Here is a 16,100-nt window from a genome sequence, read left to right as displayed (position 1 = left end):
TCCACAACAGGTCATCCACAGCTGTCAAATGTTGTTTTTGTTCATGAAATATTTCCATACTAGGTCTGCTAGACAGCATTTGGACCACCTTTCCATACAGTGATGTCTAACCTCTGTGCACTCTGCATCTGCTCCGTAAGCTGACCAAGTTTCCAAATTTTGTCTCATTAGCTATAATGTACTGGTAATTGCAGTAGAATATAATTCCATCTCTTTGAGGATTAAGTATTCTTTGTCAACCTGATCCACTGTTGCCTTGGAAATTATATCATCTGTAATCTGTGCCTTGCTTGGGATTTGTACTATTATATAGTCCTGTATGTGCCTGAATTCTTGAATTTGCAATATCATTTTTGTGATTTGAGGAGATTAACTTCCCCTTAATCTTCTGAAAGAATCAATCTATCTCTGCCTTAATATTATTCAAAGACTTTACTTTCACTGCCTTTGGAGGAAGAGAGTTTCAAAGAACTTCTCTGTCTTAAATAGGTGGCCCCCTCTTAGTTTTCAATAATGTCCCTTCATTCTATATTCTCCCAAAGGGTATGCTTTTCACATTGGAAAACTTGGAACTGCCTCATTAACAGCGATTAAAAATGGCAGCTCACCACAGCCTTCTCAAGGACAGTTGTGGATGGACAACAACTACTGCCTTTGTTGTTGATGCTTATGTACCTGGACAGATGAAGGGAAAAGAACACCCTCAGAAGAGGCTGCAGTCCATTAGGAAATAAGTTATATTTGGGGATTATCAGTTGTGGGCATCTATAGAATATTATTGGGAGGATAGGTAGTAATTGTGATTGATTGATGAGTGAAGATGAGATCAGAGGCAATCAGAGATTGGGGAAAGATTTAGATCAGTGCAAAAAGACCAGAAACGTTAGGGTGGTTGATTGTGGCTGGGAAACGTTCAGCAATGAAGTTGGACCATTAGGACAATTAAGTTGGGAGAGTATTGCTCACTAGCTGTGCAGGAAGCAATACTGCTGTTTCTAGCATACACGCAGTGTAGTGAGTTGTGTGATTTTTAACTTTGTACACACCAGTCCAACATGGCAGTGTAGTGAAGGGACTTAGCTGAAGGATCTATCTCCTTCTATTCTCTTTTAGCTGCTGAGTTTCCCATTGCCTTGGAAACTGGGCCAACTTTGATTTAAAAGACAAATATTGTTAAATTGGAGCTATTCAGTCTCCTTAAACAATTTCAGTGACTGAACTGCACACTATTGATTTGAGTTGGGTTGAAATTTCTTTAAATTTTAACTTCCCACCTGACCATTGGATCAAGCATTACCCAAACGTAATCATATATGCAATAATGATGTATGCAGTTAATAACAAACAAAATTATGGTGCTTTTATGCACAAATAAAATGTTATCACATTTAAACAAAAAATTATTGTTTTTCACTATCCTTGGTCTAATTAAGTAGAAGTGTATCAGTCTCCATTTTTTGCTCTTTCCAGCATGTTTCCAGACTATTGAAACTACTATTTACTTTTCTGTAATGGTAGCTACTGTGTCTATCCTCTTAACCTCTACTTGGTTTTCCTCCATGGCCAAAGCTTTGTTTGCCTTTTTGAGTACTCTCCTGCTCACTAGTGAGTGTGTTGAAGGATACTAAAGTGTTCACCACTCTTTTTTTAAATTTTTTTAAGTGGTAGGCCTGCTGCATACATCTAGCATCTTTTGCTTTTTATTCCCCAAATCCGGTGGTGCTGTTTAAGAATGGTACAATAATACTAACATGGAATTGCACCGAAGTAACTTGACCTGCCATTTATTGTCTGCAGTTTCATTCTTGGTAGCTTTCATTCTTTTTTTTTCACATCAGGATATATTCTACCTCTAATTCACACCCTTTAATACAGCCTAAAAATAACTGCTTTTTTCTTCAGCTGTTTTGTTTAGCTGTGCTTGTCACTCAATCTTCCCAATGAGCCAAAGTTTGTTATTCTAAAGAACTGCCATTCCATTCCCACTTCTGGTCTCAGAATATACTTCAAAACAAAATTCAGTTCTATACTGAGAGGTTCCAAGTGCTCAGGTTACAATAAATGTTTACAGGCTATCAATTACTAACAATCTGTTTTGTTCACCTTCATTGAAGTTTCACCTGATTTCCTGCTTGAGAAAAGTAACATTTTACCCCTCCCATTTTCTTGACATTGATTACCCATATTTTCCATTCTTATGTTGGTTAGCATCGTACAATTCTTTCGCCTCTTCTACCTGCCTCAAATGCTCTGTATTTTCTTTGTTAACTTCAGCTGTCAGTCAATATTAGCTGTCTGTTTTATTTTGCTACCTTACTGACATGGTGAAGCTTCTTTCATTCCTGAAGCAGTTACATTTGTACTTAGGATTGTGAAGAGGGAATTTTTTTAAAAATCCACAACAATGGTATATGAGAGATTTTTGTATGCATTTGCAGTGTGTAAGTATTGCTGACGAGGCCAGCACTTATTACTTTCTCTCTTAAAACGGTGTACAGTGTATTTGTCATGACTAAGTGATTTGCTTGGCCATTTCAAAAGTAGCCAATCACATTGTTCTGGATCTGGAATCACATGTGGAACTTTTTTTTATAATTTGTCCATGAAATGTAAGCATTTAAATTGCTGCCATTCTCTCAAAGGCTGTAAGAGAGGATTTTTGACCCAGAGCTAATGAAGAATTCATAGTAATAGCAGAATTGAATTGATGTATTTTCAGAGAGTATGGTGCCACTGGCATTTATTGTCCAATACGAACCATCCTTGAGAGCATTTCAGACTCCATTATATTGCTGTGATGCGTCTGGAGTCACATGTAGTTCAAACGTGTAAAGAAAGCAACATTTCATCCTATTTGGGAACCAGAATTAATTTAACAACTGGAGACAATGGTTTCATATTGTGATGGTGATGTGGCTTTCAAAAGGTTAGTTTGTCATTTTTCTTTGAAGAGAGGTTCCATCAGCTGTTACAGTGGAGGTTCCCTTTCCTCCTAATTAGAGTATGATTTGTGAGATATCATAATGCTGTCCAACTTCTTGAATATAAATGATATTTTTTTAAAAAACCATGTGATATACAAGCATTCAGATATGTCACAGACAAAATTAATTCTTGCACAGTGAAGCATTGATTGATAATGGACAGCCAGCAAATATTTGTGAAATGCAAATCATATCAGAGGAACCTGATTGAGGTTTTAGATGAAGTAATAGAGAGGACAAATGAAGTTAACATGAGTGATATATACATAGACTTAGTCAGAAAAGAGAAACCCGAGTGTGCTACGGATATTAGTGCTGGCACCCTTGCTGTCTATTATGTACATTAACGACTTGAATGTGAATGCAGAAGGCAGAATTAGTAAGGTGACATGAACTGATGGATTTGATAGTGAGGATTATGATCTCAGGCAAGCGTCTGATATTATCAGCTGGAAATTGGGAAGAGCAATAACAGATGAAATTTAATCCTGATAATTGTGAGATGATCTACCTTGGGAGGTAGATGGTAAGCACCTAGGAGTACTGAGGAACAAAGGGAGATTGGTGTACAAATCCATGGATCACCAAAGCTATCAACACAAGTTGACAGGTTGGTGAAGAAGGTATATGGGATACATGTCTTCATTAACCAGCGCAGAAAATATAGAAACAAGGATGTCTTGTTGCAACTTTATAAAATATTGGTGAGGTGACATGTGGAATGCCATGTGCCATTCTGATCACCACATTATCAAAAAGTGACAATTGCACTGGAGAAGGTGGAAAGGAAATTTGCCAGAATACTGCCTGGGATGAAAAGTCTCAGTTATGAGGAGAGAATGGAAGGGCTGTGTTTGCTATCCTTGGAGCAGGGGACGCTGACTGGGGATCTGATTGAGGTATTCAAAAATCATGATAGACATTGTCAGAGTTGATCGTGAGAATCTTTTTTCCCTTGGCAGACATATCTAATACCAGATGGCATACCTAATACTCTTTGTAATTTTTATTAATGACTTGGCTGAGGAGATTGAAGGATGGGTAAGCAAGTTTGCAGATGACACAAAGGTTGGAGGTGTCATTGACAGTATAGAGGAGTGTTGTAGGCTGCAGCGTGACATTGACAGGATACAGAGATGGGCTGAGAGGGGTTCAACCTGGAAAAATGCGAAGTGATGCATTTTGGAAGGTCAAACTTGAAAGTTGAGTACAGGATTAAAGACAGGATTCTGGGCAGTGTGGAAGAACAGCGGGATCTTGGTGTGCAGGTACATAGATCCCTTAAAATTGCCACCCAGGTGGACAGGGTTGTTAAGAAAGCATATGTTGTTTTGGCTTTCATTAACAGGGTGATTGAGTTTAAAAGCCGTGAGATCTTGTTGCAGCTCTATAAAACTTTGGTTAGACCGCACTTGGAATATTGTGTCCAGTTCTGGTCGCCCTATTATAGGAAAGATGTGGATGCTTTGGAGACGGTTCAGAGGAGGTTTACCAGGATGCTGCCTGGACTGGAGGGCTTATCTTATGAAGAGAAGTTGACTGAGCTCGGACTTTTTTCATTGGAAAAAAGAAGGAAGAGAGGGGACTTAATTGAGGTGTACAAGATAATGAGAGGCATAGATAGAGTTGATAGCCAGAGACTTTTTCCCAGGGCAGAAAATGTTAACACGAGGGATTATAGTTTTAAGCTGTTTGGCAGAAAGTATAGAGGGGATGTCAGAGGCGGGTTCTTTACACAGAGAGTTGTGAGAGCATGGAATGCGTTGCCAGCAGCAGTTGTGGAAGCGAGGTCATTGGGGATATTTAAGAGACTGCTGGACATGCATATGGTCACAGAAATTTGAGAGTTCGTACATTAGGTTTACCTTACATGAGGATCAATGGTCGGCACAACATCGTGGGCTGAAGGGCCTGTTCTGTGCTGTACTGTTCTATGTCCTATGTTATAAGTTTAAGATGAAGAGATAGTGATTTAAAGGAGATTTGAGAAACCCAGGGTGTGGTACTTATACAGAATGTCCTGCCTGAGAGGGTGGTGGAGGCAGGTATTCTCGCAACACGGAAGAAGCACCTGGATGAGTACTTAAAATGCCAAGGCACAGTAGGCTATGGAGCAAATGCAGGTAAATGGGGTTTGAATAGTTTGGTATTTGTTTGGTCAGCATAGACATGGTGGCACAAGGGCTCTGTTTCAATGCTATCTCACTGTATGACTGTGACAAAGTAGTAAAGGAATGGTAATACATAATTGGCTAAAATGTAGGTGACAGATAGTAAAAGTCAGTTAAGACTTGCACACACACATGAAAATCTCAAAGTAATTTGCAGTCAAGGAAACAGTTTTGAAGTGCTGACATTTAGAGGTATTACAGCCAAATTGCACAGTTAACTTCTACAAATAGCAAAGTGAATGACCAAGTCATCTGCTACTTTTAAAAAAAAAATTCTTGAGGGTGAAGTATTAGCTAGGAAGCCAGGGATAACTGTCTTGCACTTCTTCAGCATGGGATCCATTCAGTTTACTGTTTAAAGTAACTTGACTAAGTTTAACATCTCATCCACAAAACAATACCTTAAACAGGGCTTTATCTTTTTTGCTCACTCAAACTACTGGGCAGCACAGTGGCATGGGTAGCATGGTGGCACAGTGGTTAGCACTGCTACCTCACAGCGCCAGAGACTCGGGTTCAATTCCTACTCAGGCAACTGTCTCTGTGGAGTTTGCACATTTTCCCCGTGTCTGCATGGGTTTCCTCCGGGTGCTCCGGTTTCCTCCCACAGTTCAAAAATGTGCGGGTTAGGTGAATTGGCCATGCTAAGTTGCGCATAGTGTTAGATGAAGGGGTAAGCGTAGGGGGGTGGGTTGCTTGTCGGCGGGTCGGTGTGGACTTGTTGGGCCGAAGGGCCTGTTTCCACACTGTAAGTAATCTACTGTATTAGATCATGAGCATTATTAATTAAATCATAATTGTTTCCAGTATTAGGAAGCAAGTTAAACAGATCTTTTTTTCCCTATAGGAGAGGATGTTTGCAGTGGTCCCCCCAGGGGTGTGTATCAGAAGGTATCTTTCCTGGTTCAATTTGTATTTAGGTATTTGAGATTACAATTTTGAGTTTTGCAAATGTTGCAAGCCCTGACAATGGACTGAATAGTGAACGTGATGCACACGCTTCAGAGGTATTGCAGCCATCCAGTGAAATGGACAGGCACATGACAGATGCATGATTTGAAGTAATACAGTTTGGAAGGAATGTATCAGGTTCAATTATTTTGAGGGGTTGCAAGGGCAAAGGGACTAATGAATGCATGTTATCAATTCTGTGATAGGGTTAGTGTAAATATAGAAAGAATTTAAGAAAACACAAGGAACACTGCGAATAGAAAGATTTAACAAATGAACAGGGAAGCAAAGTTAATTACGGTTATATCTCAGCTGGAGTATGATATATAATCTTGCACACCCAAACTTTCAGAAGATGTCAAAGCCTTGGAATGAATACAGAAAACATTTATCAGGAATGAGAGACTCATAGTTGATTGGGCAGATTGGAGAAAAATGGGTTAGACAATAGACAATAGACAATAGGTGCAGGAGTAGGCCATTCTGCCCTTCGAGCCTTCACCGCCATTCAATATGATCATGGCTGATCATTCCTAATCAGTATCCTCTTCCTGCCTTATCTCTATAACCCTTGATTCCACTATCTTTGAGAGCTCTATCCTACTCTTTCTTAAAGGAATCCAGAGACTGGGCCTCCACTGCCCTCTGGGGCAGAGTATTCCACACAGCCACCACTCTCTGGGTGAAAAAGTTTCTCCTCATCTCTGTCCTAAATGGTCTACCCCGTATTTTTAAGCTGTGTCCTCTGGTTTGGCACTCACCCATCAGCGGAAACATGTTTCCTGCTGCCAGAGTGTCCAATCATTTCATAATCTTATATGTCTCAATCAGATCCCCTCTCAGTCTTCTAAACTCAAGGGTATACAAGCCCAGTCGCTTCAGTCTTTCAGTGTAAGGTAATCCCGCCATTCCAGGAATTGACCTCGTTACCCTACGCTGCACTCCCTCAATAGCCAGAATGTCTTTCCTCAAATTTGGAGACCAGAACTGCACACAGTACTCCAGGTGTGGTCTCACCAGGGCCCTGTACAGCTGCAGAAGCACCTCTTTGCTTCTATACTCAATTCCTCATGTTATGAAGGCCAGCATGCTATTAGCCTTCTTCACTACCTGCTGTACCTGCATGCTTGCCTTCATTGACTGGTGTACAAGAACACCCAGATCTCTCTGCACTGCCCCTTTACCTAAATTGATTCCATTGAGGTAGTAATCTGCCTTCCTGTTCTTGCCACCAAAGTGGATAACCATACATTTATCCACATTAAACTGCATCTGCCCACTCACCTAACTTGTCCAGGTCACCCTGTAACCTCCTAACATCCTCATCACATTTCACCCTGCCACCCAGCTTTGTATCTTCAGCAAATTTGCTAATGTTATTGCTGATACCATCTTCTATATCATTAACATATATTGTAAAAAGCTGCGGTCCCAGCACGGATCCCTGCGGTACCCCACTGGTCACTGCCTGCCTTTCTGAAATTGAGCCGTTTATCACTACCCTTTGTTTCCTATCAGCCAACCAGTTTTCAATCCAATCTAGTATTTTGCCCCCAATACCATGCACCCTAATTTTGCTCACTAACCTCCTATGTTGGAGTTTATCAAAAGCTTTCTGAAAGTCCAGGTACACTACATCTACTGGATTTCCCTCGTCCATCTTCAGAGTTACATCCTCAAAAAATTCAAGAAGATTAGTCAAGCATGATTTCCCCTTCATAAATCCATGCTGACTCTGTCCTATCCTGTTACTACTATCCAGATGTGCTGTAATTTCATCCTTTATAATAGACTCCAGCATCTTTCCCATCACTGAGGTCAGACTAACTGGTCTATAATTTCCTGCTTTCTCTCTCCCACCTTTCTTAAAAAGTGGTATAACATTAGCCACCCTCCAATCCTCAGGAACCGACCCCAAATCTATCAAACTCTGGAAAATAATCACTAACGCATCCACGATTTCCCAAGCCACCTCCTTCAGTACCCTGGGATGTAGACCATCAGGCCCTGGAGACTTATCAACCTTCTGACCTAACAGTCTCTCCAACACCAAATCCTGGCAAATATAAATTCCCTTAAGTTCAGGTCCTTCAGCCACTGTTACCTCAGGGAGATTGCTTTTGTCTTCCCCAGTGAACACCGATCTGAAGTACCCATTTAATTCTTCTGCCATTTCTTTGTTCCCCGTAATATATTCCCCTGTTTCTGTCTTCAAGGGCCCATAGTGTTGTCCATAGTGAGACAGAGAAATTAAAGGAGAAGGAGAAAGTGGGCACTGCAGATGCTGGAGATCAGAGCAAGTGTGTATTGCTGGAAAAGCACAGCAGGACAGGCAGCATCCGAGAAGCAGAAGGATCGATGTTTCGGGCATAAACCCTTCATCAGGCATTCTTGATGAAGGGCTTATGCCGGAAATGTCAATTTTTCTGCTCCTCGGATACTGCCTGATCTGCAGTGCTTTTCCAGCAACACACTCTCAGCAAAGTTAAGGAGAAGCCTAATGAGGTGACAACATTTGATATATCAAGTAGGGTGAACTGTTTTGCTTTGAAATTGGGTTGGTCAGTAGAAATTACAGAAAAATAGCTTGAAAGGATAACGATGAAAATTTAAAAGAATCATTTAAAGCATCATAGGGTAGATTAGGGAAATTGTTCACAATTGTTAAGGTTTAAAATACACCATATGAAGTGGTAGTGGATTCAGATTCCTTAGGGACTTTACACCAGCAATTCGATATGTGCATGAAGAGGACAAATTGTTTCCTGCTGCTTATCAGTTTAAGTGATTTGAAATCAAAAATCTTGGCCATATGTTCCAACACAATAGAAAAGAAACCCGTTGCTATAAAAAACAAGCTGCCAAGTTACTATTAGCTAAACTCTTGCTGCTGATGTTGACTAGTTTCACCGCCTTATGATTCATTTATTCATTTTCCTTAACTATCATAGGATATAACTTCATTAGCTGTACAGGACAGTTAGCCAATTAATGTTTATTATTTATTTGTGTTAACTTTTGGGATATACACTTTTGAGAAGTGTCTGTAAAAATCCTGGGAAGACTAAATTGCCACTCTGGTGCTCAGTACATGCCTATTACTGGGGATTGCTCATGGTATTTACATGGTATTGCTCATAACATTCACCTATGTCTTGTCATTGATCACTACCATTGCTGATTCTAACCTTTGCGATGCATGTTGAAGGATAACTCATTTATGATAACATGAAGGACATTGTTCCATTAATAGCTTTGGTCTAATGATGTCAGAGAGGTGCAAGATAATTTATGCAGGCAAAAAAACATGATAAATAGTGACACATGGCTTTATTCATGTTAATTAATTGCCTTACACATTGTGATTAGCAAATTCATTAAGATTAATGGAATATTCAGTACTTTTGAACTTATTGTACTGTTTGTGAAATACAATGGCTTAAATCTCCCAACTAGCACCAGAACCCAGCCGCACGGTGACTCAGTGGTTAGCACTGCTGCCTCATAGTGCCAGGAACTCATGTTCACAGTGTGGTTTCCTCAGGTCTGTGTGGAGTTTGCATGTTCTCCCTGTGTCTGCGTGGATTTCCTCCCAAAGTCCTAAGATGTGAGGTTTGGTGGATTGGGCATGCCAAATTGCCCATAGTGTCCAGGGATATGGAGGTTAGGTGGGTTAGCCATGGGAAATCTTCGAGGAGAAAGTGAGGTCTGCAGATGCTGGAGATCAAAGTTGAAACTTTATTGCTGGAACAGCACAGCAGGTCAGGCAGCATCCAGGGAACAGGAGATTCGACGTTTCGGGCACAGGCCCTTCTTCAGGAATGAGCAGAGAGTGTTCAGCAGGAGAAGATAAAAGGTAGGGAGGAGGGACTTGGAGGAGGGGCGTTGGAAATGTGATAGGTGGAAAGAGGTCAAGGTGAAGGTGATAGGTCGGAGTAGGATGGAGGCGGAGAGGTCAAGAAGAAGACTGCAGGTCAGGAAGGCGGTGCCGGGCTGGAGGGATCCGGCTGAGACAAGGTGGGGGGAGGGGGGATGAAGAAACTGGTGAAGTCCAAGTTCATCCCCTGCGGTTGGAGGGTTCCCAGTCGGAAGATAAGACGCTCCTCCTCCGACCGTCGAGTTGTTGTGGTTTGGCGGTGGATGAGTCCAATGACCTACATATCCTCGGTGGAGTGGGAGGGGGTGTTGAAATGCTGTGCTACAGGTTGGTTGGGTTGGTTCGTCCGGGTGGCCCAGACGTGCTCTCTGAATCGCTCCGCAAGTAGGCGGCCTGTCTCCCCAATATAGAGGAGGCCACACCGGCTGCAGCGGATGCAGTAGATGATGTGGGTGGAGGTGCAGGTGAATCTGTGGCGGATATGGAAGTTTCCTTTGGGGCCTTGGAGAGAAGTGAGGGGGGAGGTGTGGGCGCAAGTGTTGCACCTCCTGCGGTTGCAAGTGTTGCACCTCCTTGCAACCGCAGGAGGTGCAACACTTGCGCCCACACCTCCCCCCTCACTTCTCTCCAAGGCCCCAAAGGAAACTTCCATATCCGCCACAGATTCACCTGCACCTCCACCCACATCATCTACTGCATCCGCTGCAGCCGGTGTGGCCTCCTCTATATTGGGGAGACAGGCCGCCTACTTGCGGAGCGATTCAGAGAGCACCTCTGGGCCACCCGGACGAACCAACCCAACCAACCTGTAGCACAGCATTTCAACTCCCCCTCCCACTCCACCGAGGATATGTAGGTCATTGGACTCATCCACCGCCAAACCACAACAACTCGACGGTCGGAGGAGGAGCGTCTTATCTTCCGACTGGGAACCCTCCAACCGCAGGGGATGAACTTGGACTTCACCAGTTTCTTCATCCCCCCTCCCCCCACCTTGTCTCAGCCGGATCCCTCCAGCCCGGCACCGCCTTCCTGACCTGCAGTCTTCTTCTTGACCTCTCCGCCTCCATCCTACTCCGACCTATCACCTTCACCTTGACCTCTTTCCACCTATCACATTTCCAACGCCCCTCCTCCAAGTCCCTCCTCCCTACCTTTTATCTTCTCCTGCTGAACACTCTCTGCTCATTCCTGAAGAAGGGCCTGTGCCCGAAACGTCGAATCTCCTGTTCCCTGGATGCTGCCTGACCTGCTGTGCTGTTCCAGCAATAAAGTTTCAACTAGCCATGGGAAATGCAGGGTTACAGGGGTAAGGGGATGTGTCTGGGTAGGATACTGTTTGGAGGGTCTGTGTGGACTTGATGGGCTGAATGGCCTGCTTCTGGATGGTGGGGTTTCTATGAAACCCTGTTTTCAACACTGACAATGATAAACAAGATATCTACTTAACTTCCTCCATTCCTTGTGGCCAAACATCTGATGGAGGATCCTGCAGCACATGAAAACATGGGGAAATCAGTGAAGGAAGTGTACATAGAAGTTAAGCCCCCTTTTTACAACATTAGCTGTCGATTCTGGTAAGTAAGCTTTTAAACGATCAGTGCAGATGTGTAATGGGGTTGCATGCGTGAGGTAAATGAATAAGAGAGTAGGGCAGGTTAGGATGGCAGCTGGATAGCATACAATTTCTGGGTGACAGAGAGCTCAGATTAGGTCAGAAAATTGTGAGAAAAGCTATATGTCATGAAATAAGAGGGACATAAGATGAAAGGTCAATGGACATTTTTCAGGCTGGAAAAGGTTTGTAGTAATTCCCCAGAAGTCGATATCGGCTACCTTGCTTATTCCTGATATATTATCTAGATTTTGGTGTGTAGTGGAAATGTTCAAAGCTTCAAACTGACACAAAATAGGAGATGAACGGTAAACTAAGAAGGACGTAGAATTTGAATAAAAACATTGAGACGTTAGTGGGATGGGCAGAAAAGTAGCAGATGAAATTCATAATGGAGGAGGGTGAGGTGATAACTGGCTGATAAACCTGATCCCTGAGCCACATTCCTGACCACACATTCATCACATTCCTTATCTATCCATTTGCCTTGCTTATTACTTACTGACTTTTATGCCAGCCTTTTGTAATGAATGCATGAGAACTCTGAAATCACTCTGTCCTGTAGCTTCCTGCAGTCTGTCTCCATTTCAGCTCATCTACCCTTCCTGCTAAAATGCATAACCTCACATTTTCCCACATTCTCTTCATTTGCCAAGTTTTGCCTACTTGCTTAGCCTGTCTATATCCTTCTGTAGAGTTGTTGTATCATCCTCAGCATTTGCCTTCCCATATATTTTTCCATCATCTGCAACCTTGGCTACAGTACATTCACTTTCCTCATGCAATTCATTGATATATATTGTAAAAAATAGTAGTCACTGCACTGATCCCAATGGTTCTTCACTAGTTGCATGTTGTCATCCTGAAAATGCCTGTTACCCCATCTCTCTGTCTTCTGTTACTTAGCGAATCCTCTACCCATGCTATTGTACTAACTCCAACATGATCAGCTCTTGTCTTCTTGAGTAACCTAATGAAAGGGTACCTCATCAAACACCTTCTGAAATCCAAATATATTACAACATGCTTTCCCTTTATTTATCCTTGTTACCTCTTCAAAGAATTAAAACAAATTTGTAGGCAAGATATCCCCTTCATGAAGCCACGCTGACTCTACTTGATCACATTATGTCTTTCTAAATACTTTGCTATTACGTCTTTAGTAACAGACCCTAATATTGTCCCAATAATAGATGTTAAGCTAACTAGCCTATAGTTACTGGTTATTTTTGTTTAATTTTGCTTTTTAAATTGAAGTAATTCATTGACAATTTTCAACTCCATTGAGACTTATTACAAAATATGAAGATTTTGGAAGACTACCACTGGTGCACCCATTATCTCTGCAGCTGCTTCCTTCAATATCCGAGGAATGCATCCCTTCAGGTCCAGAGAACATAATGGCCTTTAATCCCATTTGTTTCCTCGTACTTTTTCCTAGTTATTGTATTATTTCTTCTCTTCCTTTTGCCCTTGAATATTTAGCAGTTTTGAGATTAGCATTGGTGTCTCTTACTTTAATGACTGATGCAAAGTATTTATTCAACCCTGCCATTTCTTAGTTCCCTGTTCTCATTTCCCAGCCTCTTTAAGGGGCCTATGTTTACTTGGGCCTCTCGCTTCCCTTTTATATACTTTAGGAAGATCTTGATGCTCATCTCGATATTACTTCAAAGTTTATCCTCAAAGTTTATCTTCTTCCTCTTTATTAATTTTGTGGCTGTCTTTTGATGGTTTTTAAAACTTTCCCAATCCTCTGCCATACAACCAATCTTTGTTAAATTGTGTACTTTTTCTTGTTGTTTACTATGATTGGCTTAGCCCCTTCCTAGAATCTTCCTTTCTCATTGAGTATATTTGTGTGTGAGCCAGATTACATATTAAGTATCTTCTACTATTTCTCATCCATTTTTTGTTGCTAAACTCCTTTCGAGCTAACTCCCCCCTCAGTACTTTGTAATGACGTGTATTAAAGCTTTGAACAGTCGTTTTATACTTAAGCTCCTCCCTCTCAAAATTGATGCTGGATGCTGTTATGATCTCTGTTTCCTAAGATAAATGATCAGTTATTTATTATTATACTTATTCCATCCAATACTAACAATGCTACCCAAAAATGCTTCCACACAGTGAATAAATAGTTTTGGGAATGCCTCTTGGAGTTCAGGTGGAGTCTGGTTAAAATGGGGAGAAAGTGAGGTCTGCAGATGCTGGAGATCAGAGCTGAAAATGTGTTGCTGGAAAAGCGCAGCAGGTCAGGCAACATCCAGGGAACAGGAGAATCGACGTTTCGGGCATAAGCCTACCACTGGTGAAGGGCTTATGCCCGAAACGTCGATTCTCCTGTTCCCTGGATGCTGCTTGACCTGCTGTGCTTTTCCAGCAACACATTTTCAGCTCTGGTTAAAATGGTCAGGCAGCAGGAGTAGGTATACTTTGCCAAGTGGTCTACTTTGCTCCATAACAGCTCTGTGAATTGGTGAAATATAGTTAGTCAAAGATTGGAGGGAGTTGGAAAGTCAGGCGGGAGTTTGGAAGAACTGGGTGTTGAAGGAGGAGATAGTTGTAGGAGCCGAGGGCTGATCAGGAGGGAGTGAGGCTAATAGTCAATGTATGTCAAGGGGAGAGAGAATGTGAGAATGAGGGAGGGTTGTCTCTGTTCTGTATTGCTACTATGGAACTAGACTGGGATTTTGGTGGGTTGTCTAAAAGTGAAGATATTCATATGGATGAGTGTTGGAGAAATTAGCCCAATAAAGCAGAGAGCACACAAACCAGATTGGGTGAAATTGGCAAGCTGTTTATTACAAGCTATATCACTGAAAGAGAAATTGACTAAGCTGAAACAGCACAGACAGTCTGTCCAGGTAGCTGAAAGTTTCTCTTTCTCGATGTGAGGAAGAAGCCCATTTTACAATAATCTTGTACATTAGGGCTAATCAGAAATGAGGAAAATAAAATGTATCTGGAAATGGAGTAATCTAGTTACAATGATGTTAATCGGAAAACAGTTATCGGATGAATGTCCTGATTCTCGATACAATGTAACATCCTGACAGGATCAATAGGTCAGGAGATCCCAGTCTTCTTCGCAGATAGGTGCTGATGTCTCCTCTGAAATAGTAAGGTGCGTCCATTGTCTTGTCCTGGGAGCAATACTCTTGGTGGTGCCTCTCTGTCTGGCCTGTTCTTTGTGTGGCTTTGGTATTGCTGGGTTGTGAAACTGCCCTCAGGGTTTTGAGATAGCTGTGTTGCTCTGACATTGCTAGTGGGTGCTGGGAAGTGTATTCCCTTGTCTGCGAGTGCTGTCTAGTTTTGCTTGTCAGCCTGCTTGATCCCTGCTGAGGCATTCTGGGTGTTTTTGGTATAGTTTGGCCAAGTTTGCTTTCCTATGTTCTGTGTGGGCCTATTATGAGTTGGCAGGGTGGCAAATCTTTTCCCACAATTAAGTGCTGCTGTGATGGTACTTCTGAACAGTTTCAGTGTGTGCTATGATTTGGAAGTGAACCTCAAGTTGGAACTATTTGATGATATCTATGTTATAAATAACTTCATTAAAATACAGAACAGAGGAATTTTATACAAAAGCATGACTACTGCATAACTAATATTTTGCACTGATGTTTCAAGTAGCTTGCAGGCTTCAGATAGATATAAATTCAAACTAATAAAATTCCAAAAGTGACCAATTGTGAGACACGCTTATATTGTATTCTTTACTGATAGACATAATCAAGTCTGCTGTCCCAATTATCGGGTTTCTCTCTACACGAAGGACAAACCTTAGTCATCAGATTTTTACTGAAAGTGTCAAAGTCTCCTGAGATGACAAAAAAATTGAAACCTTTTTTATGCATTACTCTTGGGCTAGCTGACACCACAGCGTAAGATATTATTGCTGTCAGTCTTTTGTCATATATAGTTAAAGTCTTTAGTCTTGAAACAGATTGGATGTAAAATAAAAGTTTATATGGTAATTTTAGACGATGTTTTATTTGTTTTCAGTCACATCTTCTTGAGAGAAATAGATGGAATTTATCAGGGTAGCACACACAGCTGAAAAATATTTAGTTCAGATACTCATCGTTATAGAAGAATGAATTTGATTCCACAGGCACTGAGATGGTTTTGGTGTTTCAGCGTTTTACTCCAAGAGTTTATGATAAACTTTTTTTTTAATCAAAGTTTTCACATTCTCTATTTTATCTTCCCAAGGAATGGCAGTGAATATAGTCACTAATTCTAGTGTAAGATGTGTAAGAACTGCACAAAGTAAGGGAACAACCTGCAGCGGTGATTGGCGGGGTGTGGGGGTTGGTGGTTGGTGCGGGGATTGGTCATCAGGTTAACACTGAGAGATGCCCTCTGACTGGATTCTACAAATGGGGATATAAGGGATCAGTGACTTAACATTGGGATGGGTTGAATTTATTCACTCAGATGTCCTAGAATCTTTGGATTGAGAGGACTGTTGTGTGTTATCAAAGCCGAGATAGATAGAA

Source organism: Chiloscyllium plagiosum, unplaced genomic scaffold (genome assembly GCF_037043375.1).
Source record: "Chiloscyllium plagiosum isolate Xiang-an unplaced genomic scaffold, Cpla_swu_hap1 HiC_scaffold_1, whole genome shotgun sequence".
Classification (NCBI taxonomy): domain Eukaryota; kingdom Metazoa; phylum Chordata; class Chondrichthyes; order Orectolobiformes; family Hemiscylliidae; genus Chiloscyllium; species Chiloscyllium plagiosum.
The sequence above is the reverse complement of the archived record's forward strand: the minus strand, read 5'-3'. Positions refer to the sequence as shown.